Raw genomic sequence first — 22,403 nt, forward strand, 5'->3', positions numbered from 1 at the left:
ATCATGGGACATGGGGAAATGGGACACGGTACATGGGACATGGGGAGATGGGACATGGAACACGGGACATGGGACACGGGGACATGGGACATGGAACACGGGGACATGGGACACGGGGACAAGGGACATGGGGACATGGCAACATGGGGAAATCAGACATTGGGACATCGGACAATGGGACATGGGACATGGGGGCGTGGGATACGGGGACATGGGATATGTGGACATGGGGACATGGGACATGGGGACATGGGACATGGGGACATCGGACATGGGGACATGGGACATGGAACACGGGGACATGGGACACGGGGACATGGGACATGGAACACGGGGACATGGGACACGGGGACATGGAACATGGGGACATGGGACATGGGGACATGGGGACATTGGGACATTGGAACATGGGGATATGGGACATTGGGACATGGGGACATGAGGACATGGGGACAGTGGGACAGTAGGACATGGGATATGGGACATGGGACATTGGGACATGGGGACATTAGACATGGGACACGGGACATGGGATATGGGGACATGGGGACATGGGACATGTGACATAGGCCACGGGGACATTGGACATTCAATCATGGGACATGGGGAAATGGGACACGGTACATGGGACATGGGGACATGGGACATGGAACACGGGGACATGGGACACGGGGACATGGGACATGGAACACAGGGACATGGGACACGGGGACAAAAGACATGGGGACATGGCAACATGGGGAAATCAGACATTGGGACATCAGACAATGGGACATGGGACATGGGGGCGTGGGATACGGGGACATGGGATATATGGACATGGGGACATGGGGACATGGGACATGGAACATGGAGACATGGGACATGGAACATGGGGACATGGGGACATGGGATATGGAACATGGAGACATGGGACATGGGTACATGGGACATGGGGACATGGGACATGAGACATGGGGACATGGGACATGGGGGCATGGAACATAGAACATGGGACATGGGGAGATTGGACATGGGGGCATCAGACATGGAGACATGGGGACAATGAACTTGGTGACATCGGACATAGGGACATGGGGACATGGGATATGTGGTCATGGGACATCGGACATGGGGACATGGGACATGGGACATAGGGATATTGGACATGGGGCATGGGGACATGGGACATGGCATTTGGGGACATATGACATGGGGACCTGGGACATGGGACATGGGGACATGGGACATGGAACATGGAGTCATAGGACATGGGACATGGGGACATGGGACATGGAACATGGGACATGAGGACATCGGACATGGGGACATCAGACATGGGGACATGGGGACAATGAACTTGGTGACATCGGACATAGGGACATGTGGACATGGGATATGTGGTCATGGGACATTGGACATGGGGACATGGGACATGGGACATGGAATATGGGACATGGGGACATGGGACGTGGAACATGGAGACATGGGACATGGAACATGGGGACATGGGACATGGGACATGGGGACATGGGACATGAGGACATGGGAACATGGGACATGGAACATGAGACATGGGGGCATGGGGACATGGGACATGGAACATGGAGTCATGGGACATGGAACATGGGGTCATGGGACATGGGGACATGGGACATGGAATATGGGACATGGGAAACGGGGACATGGGACATGGGACATGGGGACATGTGACATGGGGACATGGGACATGGGGCATGGGGACCTGGAACATAGACCATGGGACATGGGTACATGAGACATGGAACATGGGGACATGGGACATGGGGACATGGGGACATGAGGACATGGGGACAGTGGGACAGTGGGACATGGGACATGGGACATTGGGACATGAGGACATTAGACATGGGACACGGGACATGGGACATGGGGACATGGGGACATGGGGACATGGGGACATGGGACATGTGACATAGGACACGGGGTCATGGGACATTCAATCATGGGACATGGGGAAATGGGACACGGTACATGGGACATGGGGACATGGGACATGGAACACGGGGACATGGGACACGGGGACATGGGACATGGAACACGGGGACATGGGACACGGGGACAAGGGACATGGGGACATGGCAACATGGGGAAATCAGACATTGGGACATTGGACAATGGGACATGGGACATGGGGGCGTGGGATACGGGGACATGGGATATGTGGACATGGGGACATGGGACATGGGGACATGGGACATGGGGACATCGGACATGGGGACATGGGACATGGAACACGGGGACATGGGACACGGGGACATGGGACATGGAACACGGGGACATGGGACACGGGGACATGGAACATGGGGACATGGGACATGGGGACATGGGGACATTGGGACATTGGAACATGGGGATATGGAACATTGGGACATGGGGACATGAGGACATGGGGACAGTGGGACAGTAGGACATGGGATATGGGACATGGGACATTGGGACATGGGGACATTAGACATGGGACACGGGACATGGGACATGGGGACATGGGGACATGGGACATGTGACATAGGACACGGGGACATTGGAAATTCAATCATGGGACATGGGGAAATGGGACACGGTACATGGGACATGGGGGCATGGAACATAGAACATGGGACATGGGGAGATTGGACATGGGGGCATCAGACATGGAGACATGGGGACAATGAACTTGGTGACATCGGACATAGGGACATGGGGACATGGGATATGTGGTCATGGGACATCCGACATGGGGACATGGGACATGGGACATAGGGATATTGGACATGGGGCATGGGGACATGGGACATGGCATTTGGGGACATATGACATGGGGACCTGGGACATGGGACATGGGGACATGGGACATGGAACATGGAGTCATGGGACATGGGGACATGGGACTTGGAATATGGGACATGGGAAACGGGGACATGGGACATGGGACATGGGGACATGTGACATGGGGACATGGGACATGGGGCATGGGGACCTGGAACATAGACCATGGGACATGGGTACATGAGACATGGAACATGGGGACATGGGACATGGGGACATGGGGACATGAGGACATGGGGACAGTGGGACAGTGGGACATGGGACATGGGACATGGGACATTGGGACATGAGGACATTAGACATGGGACACGGGACATGGGACATGGGGACATGGGGACATGGGGACATGGGGACATGGGACATGTGACATAGGACACGGGGTCATGGGACATTCAATCATGGGACATGGGGAAATGGGACACGGTACATGGGACATGGGGACATGGGACATGGAACACGGGGACATGGGACACGGGGACATGGGACATGGAACACGGGGACATGGGACACGGGGACAAGGGACATGGGGACATGGCAACATGGGGAAATCAGACATTGGGACATTGGACAATGGGACATGGGACATGGGGGCGTGGGATACGGGGACATGGGATATGTGGACATGGGGACATGGGACATGGGGACATGGGACATGGGGACATCGGACATGGGGACATGGGACATGGAACACGGGGACATGGGACACGGGGACATGGGACATGGAACACGGGGACATGGGACACGGGGACATGGAACATGGGGACATGGGACATGGGGACATGGGGACATTGGGACATTGGAACATGGGGATATGGAACATTGGGACATGGGGACATGAGGACATGGGGACAGTGGGACAGTAGGACATGGGATATGGGACATGGGACATTGGGACATGGGGACATTAGACATGGGACACGGGACATGGGACATGGGGACATGGGGACATGGGACATGTGACATAGGACACGGGGACATTGGAAATTCAATCATGGGACATGGGGAAATGGGACACGGTACATGGGACATGGGGGCATGGAACATAGAACATGGGACATGGGGAGATTGGACATGGGGGCATCAGACATGGAGACATGGGGACAATGAACTTGGTGACATCGGACATAGGGACATGGGGACATGGGATATGTGGTCATGGGACATCCGACATGGGGACATGGGACATGGGACATAGGGATATTGGACATGGGGCATGGGGACATGGGACATGGCATTTGGGGACATATGACATGGGGACCTGGGACATGGGACATGGGGACATGGGACATGGAACATGGAGTCATGGGACATGGGGACATGGGACTTGGAATATGGGACATGGGAAACGGGGACATGGGACATGGGACATGGGGACATGTGACATGGGGACATGGGACATGGGGCATGGGGACCTGGAACATAGAACATGGGACATGGGTAAATGAGACATGCAACATGGGGACATGGGACATGGGGACATGGGGACATGGGGACATTGGAACATGGGGATATGGGACATTGGGACATGGGGACATGAGGACATGGGGACAGTGGGTCAGTGGGACATGGGACATGGGACATGGGACATTGGGACATGAGGACATTAGACATGGGACACGGGACAAGGGACATGGGACATGGGGACATGGGGACATGGGGACATGGGGACATTGGAACATGGGGATATGGGACATTGGGTCATGGGGACATGAGGACATGGGGACAGTGGGACAGTGGGACATGGGACATGGGACATGGGACATTGGGACATGAGGACATTAGACATGGGACACGGGACATGGGACATGGGGACATGGGGACATGGGGACATGGGGACATGGGACATGTGACATAGGACACGGGGACATGGGACATTCAATCATGGGACATGGGGAAATGGGACACGGTACATGGGACATGGGGAGATGGGACATGGAACACGGGACATGGGACACGGGGACATGAGACATGGAACACGGGGACATGGGACACGGGGACAAGGGACATGGGGACATGGCAACATGGGGAAATCAGACATTGGGACATCGGACAATGGGACATGGGACATGGGGGCGTGGGATACGGGGACATGGGATATGTGGACATGGGGACATGGGACATGGGGACATGGGACATGGGGACATCGGACATGGGGACATGGGACATGGAACACGGGGACATGGGACACGGGGACATGGGACATGGAACACGGGGACATGGGACACGGGGACATGGAACATGGGGACATGGGACATGGGGACATGGGGACATTGGGACATTGGAACATGGGGATATGGGACATTGGGACATGGGGACATGAGGACATGGGGACAGTGGGACAGTAGGACATGGGATATGGGACATGGGACATTGGGACATGGGGACATTAGACATGGGACACGGGACATGGGATATGGGGACATGGGGACATGGGACATGTGACATAGGACACGGGGACATTGGACATTCAATCATGGGACATGGGGAAATGGGACACGGTACATGGGACATGGGGACATGGGACATGGAACACGGGGACATGGGACACGGGGACATGGGACATGGAACACAGGGACATGGGACACGGGGACAAAAGACATGGGGACATGGCAACATGGGGAAATCAGACATTGGGACATCAGACAATGGGACATGGGACATGGGGGCGTGGGATACGGGGACATGGGATATATGGACATGGGGACATGGGGACATGGGACATGGAACATGGAGACATGGGACATGGAACATGGGGACATGGGGACATGGGACATGGAACATGGAGACATGGGACATGGGTACATGGGACATGGGGACATGGGACATGAGACATGGGGACATGGGACATGGGGGCATGGAACATAGAACATGGGACATGGGGAGATTGGACATGGGGGCATCAGACATGGAGACATGGGGACAATGAACTTGGTGACATCGGACATAGGGACATGGGGACATGGGATATGTGGTCATGGGACATCGGACATGGGGACATGGGACATGGGACATAGGGATATTGGACATGGGGCATGGGGACATGGGACATGGCATTTGGGGACATATGACATGGGGACCTGGGACATGGGACATGGGGACATGGGACATGGAACATGGAGTCATAGGACATGGGACATGGGGACATGGGACATGGAACATGGGACATGAGGACATCGGACATGGGGACATCAGACATGAGGACATGGGGACAATGAACTTGGTGACATCGGACATAGGGACATGTGGACATGGGATATGTGGTCATGGGACATTGGACATGGGGACATGGGACATGGGACATGGAATATGGGACATGGGGACATGGGACGTGGAACATGGAGACATGGGACATGGAACATGGGGACATGGGACATGGGACATGGGGACATGGGACATGAGGACATGGGAACATGGGACATGGAACATGAGACATGGGGGCATGGGGACATGGGACATGGAACATGGAGTCATGGGACATGGAACATGGGGTCATGGGACATGGGGACATGGGACATGGAATATGGGACATGGGAAACGGGGACATGGGACATGGGACATGGGGACATGTGACATGGGGACATGGGACATGGGGCATGGGGACCTGGAACATAGACCATGGGACATGGGTACATGAGACATGGAACATGGGGACATGGGACATGGGGACATGGGGACATGAGGACATGGGGACAGTGGGACAGTGGGACATGGGACATGGGACATGGGACATTGGGACATGAGGACATTAGACATGGGACACGGGACATGGGACATGGGGACATGGGGACATGGGGACATGGGGACATGGGACATGTGACATAGGACACGGGGTCATGGGACATTCAATCATGGGACATGGGGAAATGGGACACGGTACATGGGACATGGGGACATGGGACATGGAACACGGGGACATGGGACACGGGGACATGGGACATGGAACACGGGGACATGGGACACGGGACATGGGGACATGGGGACATGGGACATGGAACATGGAGACATGGGACATGGAACATGGGGACATGGGGACATGGGACATGGAACATGGAGACATGGGACATGGAACATGGGGACATGGGGCATGGGGACATGGTACATGAGGACATGGGGACATGGGACATGGAACATGGGACATGGGGACATGGGGACATGGGACATGGAACATGGGGACTTGGACATGGGACGTGGGACATGGGGATATGGGATATCAGACATGGGGACATGGGACATGGGGGCATGGAACATAGAACATGGGACATGGGGAGATTGGACATGGGGGCATCAGACATGGGGACATGGGGACAATGAACTTGGTGACATCGGACATAGGGACATGGGGAAATGGGATATGTGGTCATGGGACATCGGACATGGGGACATGGGACATGGGACATGGGGATATGGGACATGGGGCATGGGGACATGGGACATGGCATTTGGGGACATATGACATGGGGACCTGGGACATGGGACATGGGGACATGGGACATGGAACATGGAGTCATAGGACATGGAACATGGGGACATGGGACATGGAACATGGGACATGAGGACATCGGACATGAGGACATCAGACATGGTGACATGGGGACAATGAACTTGGTGACATCGGACATAGGGACATGTGGACATGGGATATGTGGACATGGCGACATGGGACATGGAACATGCAGACATGGGACATGGAACATGGGGACATGGGACATGGGACATGGGGACATGGGACATGAGGACATGGGCACATGGGACATGGAACATGAGACATTGGGGCATGGGGACATGGGACATGGAACACGGAGTCATGGGACATGGAACATGGGGTCATGGGACATGGGGACATGGGACATGGAATATGGGACATGGCGACATGGGACATGGAACATGCAGACATGGGACATGGAACATGGGGACATGGGACATGGGACATGGGGACATGGGACATGAGGACATGGGAACATGGGACATGGAACATGAGACATTGGGGCATGGGGACATGGGACATGGAACACGGAGTCATGGGACATGGAACATGGGGTCATGGGACATGGGGACATGGGTCATGGAATATGGGACATGGGGACATGGGGAAATGTGACATGGAACATGGAGACATGGGACATGGAACATGGGGACATAGGACATGGGGACATGGGACATGGGGACATGGGACATGGAACATGGGACCTGGGGACATGGGACATGGAACATGGAGACATGGGACATGGGGACATGGGACATGGGGACATGGGCCATGGGGCATGGGGACATGGGACATGGGGACATGGGATATGGGGACATGGGACATGGAACATGGGGACATGGGACATGGTGACATGGGACATGGGCCATGGGACATGGGGACATGGGGACATCGGACATGGGGACATGGGACATGGGCAATGGGACATGGGGCATGGGGACATGGGACATGGCATTTGGGGACATATGACATGGGGACCTGGGACATGGGACATGGGGACATGGGACATGGAACATGGAGTCATGGGACATGGAACATGGGGACATGGGACATGGGACATGAGGACATCGGACATGGGGACATCAGACATGGGGACATGGGGACAATGAACTTGGTGACAACGGACATAGGGACATGGGAACATGGGACATGGAACATGGGACATGGGGACATGGGACATGGGGACATGGGAAATAGGACATGGGGACATGGGGACATGGGACATGAGTACATGGGACATGGAACAGGGGACATGGGACATGGGGACATGGGGACATGGGACATGGGGACATGGGGACATGGGATCATGGGACATGGAACATGGGGACATGGGGACATGGGACATGGGACATGGGGACATGGGACATGGAACATGGAGTCATGGGACATGGAACATGGGGTCATGGGACATGAGGACATGGGACATGGAATGTGGGACATGGGGACATGGGACATGAGGACATGGGACATGGTGACATCAGACATAGGGGCATGGGGACATGGGACATGGGGTCATGGGACATCGGACATGGGGACATGGGACATGGGGACAGGGGACATGGAATATGGGACATGTGGACATGGGGACATGGGAGATGGAACATGGAGACATGGGACATGGAACATGGGGACATGGGGACATGGGACATGGGAACATGGAGACATGGGACATGGAACATGGGGACATGGGGCATGGGGACATGGGACATGAGGACATGGGGACATGGGACATGGAACATGGGACATGGGGACATGGGGACATGGGACATGGAACATGGTGACTTGGACATGGGACGTGGGACATGGGGATATGGGACATCAGACATGGGGACATGGGACATGGGGGCATGGAACATAGAACATGGGACATGGGGAGATTGGACATGGGGGCATCAGACATGGGGACATGGGGACAATGAACTTGGTGACATCGGACATAGGGACATGGGGACATGGGATATGTGGTCATGGGACATCGGACATGGGGACATGGGACATGGGACATGGGGATATGGGACATGGGGCATGGGGACATGGGACATGGCATTTGGGGACATATGACATGGGGACCTGGGACATGGGACATGGGGACATGGGACATGGAACATGGAGTCATAGGACATGGAACATGGGGACATGGGACATGGAACATGGGACATGAGGACATCGGACATGGGGACATCAGACATGGTGACATGGGGACAATGAACTTGGTGACATCGGACATAGGGACATGTGGACATGGGATATGTGGACATGGGACATTGGACATGGTGACATGGGACATGGGACATGGAATATGGGACATGGCGACATGGGACATGGAACATGCAGACATGGGACATGGAACATGGGGACATGGGACATGGGACATGGGGACATGGGACATGAGGACATGGGAACATGGGACATGGAACATGAGACATGGGGGCATGGGGACATGGGACATGGAACACGGAGTCATGGGACATGGAACATGGGGTCATGGGACATGGGGACATGGGACATGGAATATGGGACATGAGGAAATGTGACATGGAACATGGAGACATGGGACATGGAACATGGGGACATAGGACATGGGGACATGGGACATGGGGACATGGGACATGGAGACATGGGATATGGGGACATGGGACATGGAACATGGGGACATGGGACTTGGTGACATGGGACATGGGCCATGGGACATGGGGACATGGGGACATCGGACATGGGGACATGGGACATGGGACATGGGCAATGGGACATGGGGCATGGGGACCTGGGACATGGCATTTGGGGACATATGACATGGGGACCTGGGACATGGGACATGGGGACATGGGACATGGGACATGGAACATGGAGTCATGGGACATGGAACATGGGGACATGGGACATGGGACATGAGGACATCGGACATGGGGACATCAGACATGGGGACATGGGGACAATGAACTTGGTGACAACGGACATAGGGACATGGGAACATGGGACATGGGGACATGGGCAATAGGACATGGGGACATGGGGACATGGGACATGAGTACATGGGACATGGAACAGGGGACATGGGACATGGGGACATGGGACATGGGGACATGGGATCATGGGACATGGAACATGGGGACATGGGGACATGGGACATGGGACATGGGGACATGGGACATGGAACATGGGGACATGGGACTTGGTGACATGGGACATGGGCCATGGGACATGGGGACATGGGGACATCGGACATGGGGACATGGGACATGGGACATGGGCAATGGGACATGGGGCATGGGGACCTGGGACATGGCATTTGGGGACATATGACATGGGGACCTGGGACATGGGACATGGGGACATGGGACATGGAACATGGAGTCATGGGACATGGAACATGGGGACATGGGACATGGAACATGAGGACATCGGACATGGGGACATCAGACATGGGGACATGGGGACAATGAACTTGGTGACAACGGACATAGGGACATGGGAACATGGGACATGGGGACATGGGCAATAGGACATGGGGACATGGGGACATGGGACATGAGTACATGGGACATGGAACAGGGGACATGGGACATGGGGACATGGGACATGGGGACATGGGACATGGAACATGGAGACATGGGACATAGACCATGAGGACATGGGACATGGGAACATGGGACATGAGGACATGGGAACATGGGACATGGAACATGGGACATAGGGGCATGGGGACATGCGACATGGAACATGGGGTCATGGGACATGGAACATGGGGTCATGGGACATGGGGACATGGGACATGGAATATGGGACATGGGGACATGGGGACATGGGACATGGGGCATGGGGACCTGGAACATAGAACATGGGACATGGGTACATGAGACATGGAACATGGGGACATGGGACATGGGGACATGGCGACATGGGGACATTGGAACATGGGGATATGGGACATTGGGACATGGGGACATGAGGACATGGGGACAGTGGGACAGTGGGACGTGGGACATGGGACATGGGACATTGGGACATGAGGACATTAGACATGGGACACGGGACATGGGACATGGGGACATGGGGACATGGGGACATGGGACATGTGACTAGGACACGGGGACATGGGACATTCAATCATGGGACATGGGGAAATGGGACACGGTACATGGGACATGGGGACATGGGACATGGAACACGGGGACATGGGACACGGGGACATGGGACATGGAACACGGGGACATGGGACACGGGGACAAGGGACATGGGGACATGGCAACATGGGGAAATCAGACATTGGGACATTGGACAATGGGACATGGGACATGGGGGCGTGGGATACGGGGACATGGGATATGTGGACATGGGGACATGGGACATGGGGACATGGGACATGGGGACATCGGACATGGGGACATGGGACATGGAACACGGGGACATGGGACATGGAACACGGGGACATGGGACACGGGGACATGGAACATGGGGACATGGGACATGGGGACATGGGGACATTGGGACATTGGAACATGGGGATATGGGACATTGGGACATGGGGACATGAGGACATGGGGACAGTGGGACAGTAGGACATGGGATATGGGACATGGGACATTGGGACATGGGGACATTAGACATGGGACACGGGACATGGGACATGGGGACAAGTGACATGGGTACATGGGACATGGAATATGGGACATGGGGACATGGGGACATGGGACATGGTACATGGGGACATGGAACATGGGGACATGGGACATGGGGACATGGGACATGAGGACATGGGAACATGGGACATGGAACATGAGACATGGGGGCATGTGTACATGGGACATGGAACATGGAGTCATGGGACATGGAACATGGGGTCATGGGACATGGGGACATGGGACATGGAATATGGGACATGGGGACATGGGACATGGAACATGGAGACATGGGACATGGAACATGGGGACATGGGACATGGAACATGGAGACATGGGACATGGGGACATGTGACATGGGTACATGGGACATGGGGACATGGGACATGGGGACTTGGACATGGGACATCGGACATGGGGACATGGGACATGGGGACATAGGACATGAGGACATGGGACATGGTGACATCAGACATAGGGACATGGGGACATGGGACATGGTGTCATGGGACATCGGACATGGGGACATGGGACATGGGGACATGGGGACATGGGACATGGAACATGGAGACATGGGACATGGAACATGGGGACATCGGACATGGGGACATGGGACATGGGACATGGGGACATGGGACATGGAATGTGGGACATGGGGACATGGGACATGGATCATGGAGACATGGGACATGGAACATGGGGACATCGGACATGGGGACATGGGACATGGGACATGGGGACATGGGACATGGGGACATCGGACATGAGGACATGAGGACATGTGACATGGGTACATGGGACATGGGGACATGGGACATGGGGACATGGGCACTTGGACATGGGACATTGGACATGGGGACATGGGACATGGGGACATAGGACATGAGGACATGGGACATGGTGACATCAGACATAGGGACATGGGGTCATGGGACATCGGACATGGGGACATGGGACATGGGGACAGGAGACATGGAATATGGGACTTGGGGACATGGGGACATGGGACAGGGAACATGGAGACATGGGACATGGAACATGGGGACATGGGGACATGGGACATGGAACATGGAGACATGGGGACATGGGACATGGAACTGGAGACATGGGTACATGGGAGATGGGGACATCGGACATGGGTAATGGGGACATGGGACATGGGGACATGGGAAACGGCGACATGGGGACATGGGACATGGAACATTGAACATGGGACATGGGTCATGGAACATTGAACATGGGACATTGGACATGGGGGCACGGGGACATGGGACATGGAATATGGGACATGGGGACATGGGGACATGGGACATGGAACATGGAGACATGGGACATGGACCATGAGGACATGGGACATGGGAACATGGGACATGAGGACAAGGGAACATGGGACATGGAACATGGGACATGGGGGCATGGGGACATGCGACATGGAACATGGAGTCGTGGGACATGGAACATGGGGTCATGGGACATGGGGACATGGGACATGGAATATGGGACATGGGGACATGGGGACATGAGACATGGAACATGGTGACATGGGACATGGAACATGGGGACATGGGACATGGGGACATGGGACATGGCGACATGGGACATGGAACATGGGACATGGGGACATGGGACATGGAACATGGAGACATGGGACATGGGGACATGGGACATGGGACATGGGGACATGGGACACGGGGACATGGGATATGGGGACATGGGACATGGAACATGGGGACATGGAGACATGGGGACATGGGACATGGGGACATGGGACATGGGGACATCGGACATGGGGACATGGGACATGGAACACGGGGACATGGGACACGGGGACATGGGACATGGAACACGGGGACATGGGACACGGGGACATGGAACATGGGGACATGGGACATGGGGACATGGGGACATTGGGACATTGGAACATGGGGCTATGGGACATTGGGACATGGGGACATGAGGACATGGGGACAGTGGGACAGTAGGACATGGGATATGGGACATGGGACATTGGGACATGGGGACATTAGACATGGGACACGGGACATGGGACATGGGGACATGGGGACATGGGACATGTGACATAGGACACGGGGACATTGGACATTCAATCATGGGACATGGGGAAATGGGACACGGTACATGGGACATGGGGACATGGGACATGGAACACGGGGACATGGGACACGGGGACATGGGACATGGAACACAGGGACATGGGACACGGGGACAAAAGACATGGGGACATGGCAACATGGGGAAATCAGACATTGGGACATCAGACAATGGGACATGGGACATGGGGGCGTGGGATACGGGGACATGGAATATGTGGACATGGGGACATGGGGACATGGGACATGGAACATGGAGACATGGGACATGGAACATGGGGACATGGGGACATGGGACATTGAACATGGAGACATGGGACATGGAACATGGAGACATGGGACATGGGTACATGGGACATGGGGACATGGGACATGAGACATGGGGACATGGGACATGGGGGCATGGAACATAGAACATGGGACATGGGGAGATTGGACATGGGGGCATCAGACATGGAGACATGGGGACAATGAACTTGGTGACATTGGACATAGGGACATGGGGACATGGGATATGTGGTCATGGGACATCGGACATGGGGACATGGGACATGGGACATAGGGATATTGGACATGGGGCATGGGGACATGGGACATGGCATTTGGGGACATATGACATGGGGACCTGGGACATGGGACATGGGGACATGGGACATGGAACATGGAGTCGTAGGACATGGGACATGGGGACATGGGACATGGAACATGGGACATGAGGACATCGGACATGGGAACATCAGACATGGGGACATGGGGACAATGAACTTGGCGACATCGGACATAGGGACATGTGGACATGGGATATGTGGTCATGGGACATTGGACATGGGGACATGGGACATGGGACATGGAATATGGGACATGGGGACATGGGACATGGAACATGGAGACATGGGACATGGAACATGGGGACATGGGACATGGGGCATGGGGACATGGGACATGAGGACATGGGAACATGGGACATGGAACATGAGACATGGGGGCATGGGGACATGGGACATGGAACATGGAGTCATGGGACATGGAACATGGGGTCATGGGACATGGGGACATGGGACATGGGAAACGGGGACATGGGACATGGGACATGGGGACATGTGACATGGGGACATGGGACATGGGGCATGGGGACCTGGAACATAGAACATGGGACATGGGTACATGAGGCATGGGACATGGGGACATGGGGACATGGGGACATGGGGACATTGGAACATGGGGATATGGGACATTGGGGCATGGGGACATGAGGACATGGGGACAGTGGGACAGTGGGACATGGGACATGGGATATGGGACATTGGGACATGAGGACATTAGACATGGGGACATAGGACATGAGGACATGGGACATGGTGACATCAGACATAGGGACATGGGGACATCGGACATGGTGTCATGGGACATCGGACATGGGGACATGGGACATGGGGACATGGGGACATGGGACATGGACATGGGACATCGGACATGGGGACATGGGACATGGGGACATAGGACATGAGGACATGGGACATGGTGACATCAGACATAGGGACATGGGGACATGGGACATGGTGTCATGGGACATCGGACATGGGGACATGGGACATGGGGACATGGGGACATGGGACATGGAACATGGAGACATGGGACATGGAACATGGGGACATCGGACATGGGGACATGGGACATGGGACATGGGGACATGGGACATGGAATGTGGGACATGGGGACATGGGACATGGATCATGGAGACATGGGACATGGAACATGGGGACATCGGACATGGGGACATGGGACATGGGACATGGGGACATGGGACATGGGGACATCGGACATGAGGACATGAGGACATGTGACATGGGTACATGGGACATGGGGACATGGGACATGGGGACATGGGGACTTGGACATGGGACATTGGACATGGGGACATGGGACATGGGGACATAGGACATGAGGACATGGGACATGGTGACATCAGACATAGGGACATGGGGTCATGGGACATCGGACATGGGGACATGGGACATGGGGACAGGAGACATGGAATATGGGACTTGGGGACATGGGGACATGGGACAGGGAACATGGAGACATGGGACATGGAACATGGGGACATGGGGACATGGGACATGGAACATGGAGACATGGGGACATGGGACATGGAACTGGAGACATGGGTACATGGGACATGGGGACATCGGACATGGGTAATGGGGACATGGGACATGGGGACATGGGAAACGGCGATATGGGGACATGGGACATGGAACATTGAACATGGGACATGGGTCATGGAACATTGAACATGGGACATTGGACATGGGGGCACGGGGACATGGGACATGGAATATGGGACATGGGGACATGGGGACATGGGACATGGAACATGGAGACATGGGACATGGACCATGAGGACATGGGACATGGGAACATGGGACATGAGGACAAGGGAACATGGGACATGGAACATGGGACATGGGGGCATGGGGACATGCGACATGGAACATGGAGTCATGGGACATGGAACATGGGGTCATGGGACATGGGGACATGGGACATGGAATATGGGACATGGGGACATGGGGACATGAGACATGGAACATGGTGACATGGGACATGGAACATGGGGACATGGGACATGGGGACATGGGACATGGCGACATGGGACATGGAACATGGGACATGGGGACATGGGACATGGAACATGGAGACATGGGACATGGGGACATGGGACATGGAACATGGGGACATGGGACACGGGGACATGGGATATGGGGACATGGGACATGGAACATGGGGACATGGAGACATGGGGACATGGGACATGGGGACATGGGACATGGGGACATCGGACATGGGGACATGGGACATGGGGACAGGGGACATGGAATATGGGACATGGGGACATGGGGACATGGGACATGGAACATGGAACATGGAGACATGGGACATGGAACATGGGGACATGGGGACATGGGACATTGAACATGGAGACATGGGACATGGAACATGGAGACATGGGACATGGGTACATGGGACATGGGGACATGGGACATCAGACATGGGGACATGGGACATGGGGGCATGGAACATAGAACATGGGACATGGGGAGATTGGACATGGGGGCATCAGACATGGAGACATGGGGACAATGAACTTGGTGACATCGGACATAGGGACATGGGGATATGGGATATGTGGTCATGGGACATCGGACATGGGGACATGGGACATGGGACATAGGGATATTGGACATGGGGCATGGGGACATGGGACATGGCATTTGGGGACATATGACATGGGGACCTGGGACATGGGACATGGGGACATGGGACATGGAACATGGAGTCATAGGACATGGGACATGGGGACATGGGACATGGAACATGGGACATGAGGACATCGGACATGGGAACATCAGACATGGGGACATGGGGACAATGAACTTGGTGACATCGGACATAGGGACATGTGGACATGGGATATGTGGTCATGGGACATTGGACATGGGGACATGGGACATGGGACATGGAATATGGGACATGGGGACATGGGACATGGAACATGGAGACATGGGACATGGAACATGGGGACATGGGACATGGGGCATGGGGACATGGGACATGAGGACATGGGAACATGGGACATGGAACATGAGACATGGGGGCATGGGGACATGGGACATGGAACATGGAGTCATGGGACATGGAACATGGGGTCATGGGACATTGGGGCATGGGGACATGAGGACATGGGGACAGTGGGACAGTGGGACATGGGACATGGGACATGGGACATTGGGACATGAGGACATTAGACATGGGGACATAGGACATGAGGACATGGGACATGGTGACATCAGACATAGGGACATGGGGACATCGGACATGGTGTCATGGGACATCGGACATGGGAACATGGGACATGGGGACATGAGGACATGGGGACAGTGGGACAGTGGGACATGGGACATGGGACATTGGGACATGAGGACATTAGACATGGGACACGGGACATGGGACATGGGGACATGGGGACATGGGGACATGGGGACATGGGACATGTGACATAGGACACGGGGACATGGGACATTCACTCATGGGACATGGGGAAATGGGACACGGTACATGGGACATGGGGACATGGGACATGGAACACCGGGACATGGGACACGGGGACATTGGACATTGAACACGGGGACATGGGACACGGGGACAAGGGACATGGGGACATGGCAACATGGGGAAATCAGACATTGGGACATCGGACAATGGGACATGGGACATGGGGGCGTGGGATACGGGGACATGGGATATGTGGACATGGGGACATGGGACATGGGGACATCGGACATGGGGACATGGGACATGGAACACGGGGACATGGGACACGGGGACATGGGACATGGGGACATAGCAACATGGGGAAATCAGACATTGGGACATCTGACAATGGGACATGAGACATGGGGACGTGGGATACGGGGACATGGGATATGTGGACATGGGGACATGGGACATGGGGACATGGGACATGGGGACATCGGACATGAGGACATGGGGAGATGTGACATGGGTACATGGGACATGGGGACATGGGACATGGGGACATAGGACATGAGGACATGGGACATGGTGACATCAGACATAGGGGCATGGGGACATGGGACATGGGGACATGGGGACTTGGTCATGGGACATCGGACATGGGGACATGGGATATGGGGACATAGGACATGAGGACATGGGACATGGTGACATCAGACATAGGGGCATGGGGACATGGGACATGGGGTCATGGGACATCGGACATGGGGACATGGGACATGGGGACAGGGGACATGGAATATGGGACATGGGGACATGGGGACATGGGACATGGAACATGGAGACATGGGACATGGAACATGGGGACATGAGGACATGGGACATGGAACATGGAGACATGGGACATGGAACATGGGGACATGGGGCATGGGGACATGGGACATGAGGACATGGGGACATGGGACATGGAACATGGGACATGGGGACATGGGGACATGGGACATGGAACATGGGGACTTGGACATGGGACGTGGGACATGGGGATATGGGACATCAGACATGGGGACATGGGACATGGGGGCATGGAACATAGAACATGGGACATGGGGAGATTGGACATGGGGGCATCAGACATGGGGACATGGGGACAATGAACTTGGTGACATCGGACATAGGGACATGGGGACATGGGATATGTGGTCATGGGACATCGGACATGGGGACATGGGACATGGGACATGGGGATATGGGACATGGGGCATGGGGACATGGGACATGGCATTTGGGGACATATGACATGGGGACCTGGGACATGGGACATGGGGACATGGGACATGGAACATGGAGTCATAGGACATGGAACATGGCGACATGGGACATGGAACATGGGACATGAGGACATCGGACATGGGGACATCAGACATGGTGACATGGGGACAATGAACTTGGTGACATCGGACATAGGGACATGTGGACATGGGATATGTGGACATGGGACATTGGACATGGTGACATGGGACATGGGACATGGAATATGGGCCATGGCGACATGGGACATGGAACATGCAGACATGGGACATGGAACATGGGGACATGGGACATGGGACATGGGGACATGGGACATGAGGACATGGGAACATGGGACATGGAACATGAGACATGGGGGCATGGGGACATGGGACATGGAACACGGAGTCATGGGACATGGAACATGGGGTCATGGGACATGGGGACATGGGACATGGAATATGGGACATGGGGACATGGGGAAATGTGACATGGAACATGGAGACATGGGACATGGAACATGGGGACATAGGACATGGGGACATGGGACATGGGGACATGGGACATGGAACATGGGACATGGGGACATGGGACATGGAACATGGAGACATGGGACATGGGGACATGGGGACATGGGACATGGGGCATGGGGACATGGGACATGGGGACATGGGATATGGGGACATGGGACATGGAACATGGGGACATGGGACATGGTGACATGGGACATGGGCCATGGGACATGGGGACATGGGGACATCAGACATGGGTACATGGGACATGGGCAATGGGACATGGGGCATGGGGACATGGGACATGGCATTTGGGGACATATGACATGGGGACCTGGGACATGGGACATGGGGACATGGGACATGGAACATGGAGTCATGTGACATGGAACATGGGGACATGGGACATGGGACATGAGGACATCGGACATGGGGACATCAGACATGGGGACATGGGGACAATGAACTTGGTGACAACGGACATAGGGACATGGGAACATGGGATATGGAACATGGGACATGGGGACATGGGACATGGGGACATGGGAAATAGGACATGGGGACATGGGGACATGGGACATGAGTACATGGGACATGGAACAGGGGACATGGGACATGGGGACATGGGACATGGGGACATGGGGACATGGGGACATGGGATCATGGGACATGGAACATGGGGACATGGGGACATGGGACATGGGACATGGGGACATGGGACATGGAACATGGAGTCATGGGACATGGAACATGGGGTCATGGGACATGGGGACATGGGACATGGAATGTGGGACATGGGGACATGTGACATGAGGACATGGGACATGGTGACATCAGACATAGGGGCATGGGGACATGGGACATGGGGTCATGGGACATTGGACATGGGGACATGGGACATGGGGACAGGGGACATGGAATATGGGACATGGGGACATGGGAGATGGAACATGGAGACATGGGACATGGAACATGGGGACATGGGGACATGGGACATGGAACATGGAGACATGGGACATGGAACGTGGGGACATGGGGCATGGGGACATGGGACATGAGGACATGGGGACATGGGACATGGAACATGGGACATGGGGACATGGGGACATGGGACATGGAACATGGTGACTTGGACATGGGACGTGGGACATGGGGATATGGGACATCAGACATGGGGACATGGGACATGGGGGCATGGAACATAGAACATGGGACATGGGGAGATTGGACATGGGGGCATCAGACATGGGGACATGGGGACAATGAACTTGGTGACATCGGACATAGGGACATGGGGACATGGGATATGTGGTCATGGGACATCGGACATGGGGACATGGGACATGGGACATGGGGATATGGGACATGGGGCATGGGGACATGGGACATGGCATTTGGGGACATATGACATGGGGACCTGGGACATGGGACATGGGGACATGGGACATGGAACATGGAGTCATAGGACATGGAACATGGGGACATGGGACATGGAACATGGGACATGAGGACATCGGACATGGGGACATCAGACATGGTGACAATGAACTTGGTGACATCGGACATAGGGACATGTGGACATGGGATATGTGGACATGGGACATTGGACATGGTGACATGGGACATGGGACATGGAATATGGGACATGGCGACATGGGGAAATGTGACATGGAACATGGAGACATGGGACATGGAACATGGGGACATAGGACATGGGGACATGGGACATGGGGACATGGGACATGGAACATGGGACATGGGGACATGGGACATGGAACATGGAGACATGGGACATGGGGACATGGGGACATGGGACATGGGGCATGGGGACATGGGACATGGGGACATGGGATATGGGGACATGGGACATGGAACATGGGGACATGGGACATGGTGACATGGGACATGGGCCATGGGACATGGGGACATGGGGACTTCAGACATGGGGACATGGGACATGGGCAATGGGACATGGGGCATGGGGACATGGGACATGGCATTTGGGGACATATGACATGGGGACCTGGGACATGGGACATGGGGACATGGGACATGGAACATGGAGTCATGTGACATGGAACATGGGGACATGGGACATGGGACATGAGGACATCGGACATGGGGACATCAGACATGGGGACATGGGGACAATGAACTTGGTGACAACGGACATAGGGACATGGGAACATGGGACATGGAACATGGGACATGGGGACATGGGACATGGGGACATGGGAAATAGGACATGGGGACATGGGGACATGGGACATGAGTACATGGGACATGGAACAGGGGACATGGGACATGGGGACATGGGACATGGGGACATGGGGACATGGGGACATGGGATCATGGGACATGGAACATGGGGACATGGGGACATGGGACATGGGACATGGGGACATGGGACATGGAACATGGAGTCATGGGACATGGAACATGGGGTCATGGGACATGGGGACATGGGACATGGAATGTGGGACATGGGGACATGTGACATGAGGACATGGGACATGGTGACATCAGA

The sequence above is a fragment of the Pristiophorus japonicus genome, chromosome 7 (genome assembly GCF_044704955.1).
Source record: "Pristiophorus japonicus isolate sPriJap1 chromosome 7, sPriJap1.hap1, whole genome shotgun sequence".
NCBI lineage: Eukaryota > Metazoa > Chordata > Chondrichthyes > Pristiophoridae > Pristiophorus > Pristiophorus japonicus.